The sequence below is a fragment of the Ruditapes philippinarum genome, unplaced genomic scaffold, assembly GCF_026571515.1.
Source record: "Ruditapes philippinarum isolate M1 unplaced genomic scaffold, ASM2657151v2 ctg8719_1_1_1_1, whole genome shotgun sequence".
In the NCBI taxonomy this organism is placed as follows: Eukaryota; Metazoa; Mollusca; class Bivalvia; order Venerida; family Veneridae; genus Ruditapes; species Ruditapes philippinarum.
In genome coordinates, this window is record NW_026851719.1 from 113,121 (window position 1) to 118,732 (window position 5,612).

The window sequence follows — 5,612 nt, forward strand, 5'->3', positions numbered from 1 at the left end:
TAAATCATGTCAAATTTAATAGATTACTTTATTTATTTATTTTTTTTAATACAAATGGCGATCTTATAGAAAGGGGAGGCAATCAAATTAACTATAAGGTACATTTCCGTCACAGAAGTAAGGAAAACCTAATTGAGTCACACATGGCCACAGTGTTTTGAACATTATATATAAGAAAGGGTAGTCTTATAAAGTCACAAAAGCCCACAGTATATTGAGTATTCTATATAAGTAAGGGAAGCATAACTGACTTACACATGGCCACAGTATATTGAACCTTTTATAAGTAAGTGTAGTCTAATAAAGTCTCACATGACCACAGTACCTAAAACATTTCATATAAGTAAGAGAAACCTATTTGAGTCACACATGGTCAATGTATTGAACATTATTTATAAGTAAGGAAAACTTTATTATTATATATTAATTGACTATTGTACTGAAGATGGGTTGAATCTCAACACAATGTTCTGCTTTATAATTTAAAGTGTATTTTATTTATTCAGTGGAATATCACAAACAATATGTATTATATGCACAGGTTATTCTGATGTTAACAAATAGATATTAAAACAGTAACAATTATTTTACAGTGGAAAGTCACAGAGTTATTGCTTGAAAATCTGAAGCCTTACTGTTCAATTTTTGTATCTTTACTGAATTTCTAAATTGGATTCCTTTTACACTGACCAATATAATTTTACCAGCTTTTAATGTCTCTTAAATAACAAAATGACCGGTCAGGTTTCAATAAAAAAACAAGGTAACATAGCAAAATGGAATTTATATAACAACAATTATCACCAGTGCATTTTATCAGTCAAAAGGTAGAGCAGCATGCCTCCAGATTCCCCGGGTGTAGATTTTCCAGGGTAAGCCTGGAAGAGAGGCTGGTAAACCCTGGAAAACTATGGAAAAGCATGGAATTTCATGGAAATTAATGGAAAATTGGTATTTTTTCCATGCTATGTGGACTTTTTTTGTCCAGCCATTTCCAGCATTGCTGGAATAGGCTGGAAATTGGCTGGACATTTGTGGTAAAAGCCTGGAAAACCATGGACTTTACTTCCCATGTAGCATGGAAAGTGGAACTTAGATTTTTTGATGCTGGAAATGTGTTAAACTTTCTCTAAGTATGCTGGAAAAAACTTGTAAAAAAATTTACAGAAATCTTACTTTATATATTCAGCACAATATTGTAAACTTACGAAGAAAATATACAATCATCATTTATTTTAATGCAAGTTACTGTAAATGATTTGAAATTGACACTTTATACTTTTTATGTAGTTGAAAAAGGGTATCTCATAAAAAAATGTCTATGCTAAAGACATAAATGAATTGATTGTTCAAAATACATATTATTATTTAAATAAATCTACATGAAGTTATGTACAATGAAATAATATCCATTTTAATTACAGGCTTTAAAGTTTAACTATAAATTAATTAAAGTCTGTGATTAAATCATTCAGACACTATAATAATCAAGATGATAGGGATTGCATTGCTTGCCATTTTTAAATTGTAAGAATTCATGTTTTTGGATAACAATAAATAAATAAACAAAAAACAGTGCATGAAAGAATCTCATATATATTCTATATTAAATTGACCAATATTTAGGAAAATAAATACTACATCCACTGAGATTTTATGCTACACAGATCAGAGCTCTGATAAAACTCATTGACCAGCATTTTCTAACCATCTGTGCAATGACTAATTTACTCCACTGGTCATTTCAGATCAGGCTGTTCCATGTGATTATTTTGGGGAGAGATAACATTATAAATTTCATATGAAGAATGTGTTAGAAGGACATTGCAATCTTTTTTGTACAAAAATTTGTAATGATCTTTAAAATCTATATATCAATTAGCTATTTCATATTTTCTTTCACGCTCAAAGAATATAAGTTAAAATGATGAGCAGATTAACCCTGCTTTACATAATGATAGACCTGTCCTGAGTAACTGTTGTAAATTTTGAATTCTAAGATATCTGGGTCAGCAAAGAGTGCATTGAAATTACAGAGGATGTACTTGATATTTTAGCAGTTTTGGAGATATTGTTTTGTTTAAGACTTTAAAGTGTTTAAGTATTGGTATGATAACAATAAGAATCACCTGGGAAAAGGAGATATACAACAGAATCAGGTATTTATAAACCTTAAGTTACATCAATGCAGAAACAGGTTATATATCAAACTATCAACATTTGTAACAAGAGATCAAGGTTGTTTTTATATTTTTCAACTTCATGCATTTGTTTTTTCTGATAATTGTTTTTAATCTATACATGTATAATCTTTAAAATATAAATTATTCAATGATTTCTTTATAATGTATAATTGTTAAAATGACAATTGTTAGTAGATCTTTTTCATTTCCTACAAATAAAACAAATTAAATCAATTTGATTAAATAGGACTAAATGGTACAATCAGTAGTTTTTGAACAGCTGAACAGGGTCATCATAATCATTTGTTATTTCCATGTATGTGTTGTGTTTTCAAATGGAACAATCTAAAATTACATTTTACATTATACAATTACATAACTTGCAGGCTGGGACATAAGTGCTGACTGTGAGAATTACCAACAGTGTTTAATAATGATGTGCAGTATTAATCCTGAAAAGGTATATTTTTAAATCTCAAATACGACTGTACTTTTTTATTCCATGTCTTTTCTTGAAAAAAATAAATACTGGGTGATAAATATTGTCACAAATTTACTTAATTCTTATACATGTACAGAGAAATTCTTAAACACTTGTGCACTTTGAAATAAGATATACTGCATGCTTTAGTATTTTTGAATATGCATAAGCATAGTTAATATTTAATAGTTAATACATTTGAAACATTAGATTTGATGTTATTAAAAGATACCAAATATAACTGCAAAATATTTATATGCAATAAAACATAAGTCATTACACATCTGTGTTAAATTTATTATGAATTTTATCTTTAAAGGTGAGCACAACCACAAGAAGTTCTAGGAAACATAGGTAGAGGACTGAAAATGGACATCAATATAAGAAATAGTAATTTAAATAATCAGAAACACTTGAAACAAATCTAAGATTAAAACAGTTTATCATTGACAGATTAAGAGCAAAATAATTGCTAAAATTTATACGACAACCAGAAAACTAGCTATCAAACCTGCAGCTAGAAAAATAACTGTTTGTTGCTATAGTGAATGTAGGATGTTCTATTCTGTATTTGGACTAAAAGGATATGTATTAATTTTGTGAAAGAAATATGTGATCAATGTTAAACTAATAAAAATTCCACCCCAAACATTCCTGTGCTGAATCTTCTTCAGAGAATTTTAATTTTAAGAACATTCAGGGATGCTGGAATTGGCTGGATTTTTTCCATGTTATTCATCAAGGCTGGACTATTTACCATGGTAAAAAGTCCAGCCTCTATGGTTGGCAGACACATGGAATACCCTGGAAAAAAATCCATACTTTTGTTCCAATACTCCATGTACATGGAAAAGCATGGAATAAAGTCCATGCTTTTCCATGGAAAACATGGAAAATGTTCCATGCAGCATGGAAAATGTTCCATGTTTTTTCCTTGTTTTTCCAGCCCATTTTTTCTCAGCTTCAGGCTGTAAAAGGCTGGAAAATTTTGTTCCAATACTCCAGCCTCTTATTTTCCATGGAAATCCCTGGAAAAGCATGGACTTTTTACACCCGGGTCATGTTAATTTTCATGAAAATTTTGAAAATGTATTTGAATGTTTAATATTGTGAAGTAATCAAAAGGAAGCAATTTACACATTATCAGTAGCACTTACAAACCATGTAAGTAACCAAAAAGTGGTCAAAATATGCATAAATATAAGCTGAAAAATCAGTCATTAATTGCACATAATATGTAAAATATTACTTGAATCTTGAAACTTTACTTTTCCTTACATTTCAGTACCTTTTTCTAAAGTTTGATTTAATTGAAATATTTTGACTCATCTGGAGGCATGCAGCTTTAACAACTTAATGAGTACAGACAGCTTAATTGACATTATCACCTAAATAGCACAATTGATTGTACATTAAGTGGAAAAGCCACATTTAGTCTTATGGTTACATAATTATTAATCTGACATCTATTATTAAAACATATAATATTTGTACCTTAAAATATATGAAATTTCACACATTTTTATGAAAATATGGCCTTTTTTAGAAAATGATAACATTAATAAGTTATTGTTTTTAAAAGAAAGTAATGACTCAAATAAAGAATTTCATCAGTTTCTGTCTGCTGCACAACTTAAGAAAGGAAAATATATTTCAGCCACACATGGCCACAGTAAATGAATTATAAGATTTAAGTAAGGGAAACATATTTCAGTCATCTAAAGCACATTATATAATAATAAGTAAGGGAGCACTATAAAGTCATACATGGCCACAGTATATGGAATATTATATACAAATAAGGGAAAATTTTTGAGTCACACATGACCACAATGAAAGGAGCATAATATTTAAGCAAGAGAAACATATTTGAGTCACATATGGCCACAGTATATGGAACATTATATAGAAGTAAAGGTGACATTAAAGTGACAAATGGCCACAGTACATAAAAAAATAAAATCCACTTTAGTCACACCTAGCCACTGTATATCAACCATTGTATAGAAGTAAGAGTAGCCTAATAAAGTCACACATGACCACAGTATATAGAATATTCTATATAAGAAAGGTAAACCTACTTAAGTCAAACATGGCCGCACTAAATAGAACATTTTATATAAGTAATGGAAACCTTTTTGAGACACACATGGCCACTGTATATGGAACATTACATATAAGTAAAAGTAGTTTAATAAAGTCACACATGGCCACAGTATATAGAACATTCCAATCCAAATAGGGATGGGAAACCTATTTGAGTCACAAATGGCCACAGTATATGGAACAATATATATAAGTAATTATAGCCTATTAAAGTCACACATGGCCACAGTATAATGGAATATTATATATAAGTGAAGGTAGCTTATTAAAGTGACATATGACCACTGTATATAGAACATTCTATATATGTAAGGGTACTCTTATAAAGTCACACATGGCCACAGTTTATAAAACATCCTATATACATGTATGAAAGGGACACCTAATTAAGACACACATTGTCACTGTATATGGAATATTATATAAAAGAAAAGGTGGAATATTAAAGTGACATATGGCCACAGTATATGGAACATTATTAATTAGTAATGCTAGCCTTTAAAAGACATACATGGCCACAGTGTATAGAGCATTCTATTAAGTAAGGTTAACCTATTTGTGTCACACATTGCCACAGTATGTTGAATATTATATATAAGTGAAGGTCTATTAAGTGACATTTGGCCACAGTATTTAAAACATTCTATATATGTAAGGGAAACTTATTTTAGTCATACATGGCCAAAGTATATGGAACATGTTATAGAAGTAATATTAGCCTTATAAAGTCACACATGGCCACAGTATAAAGACAATTATGTATAAGTAAGGGAAACCTATTTGTGTCACACATTGTCAGAGTACATGGAACAATAAATATAAGTAACCATAGCATAATAAAG

General features: G+C 29.6%; 1 long non-coding RNA gene across 1 annotated transcript; it reads left to right on the plus strand.

Annotated features, from left to right (window-relative positions):
* The first annotated feature begins 1,825 nt into the window (after positions 1 to 1,825).
* LOC132738008 (uncharacterized) lies at positions 1,826 to 3,138 on the plus strand. The gene is made up of 3 exons (XR_009626809.1): positions 1,826 to 2,159; positions 2,570 to 2,643; positions 2,984 to 3,138. It is a non-coding gene; the product is annotated as an uncharacterized LOC132738008 (long non-coding RNA).
* The last annotated feature ends 2,474 nt before the right edge of the window (positions 3,139 to 5,612 follow it).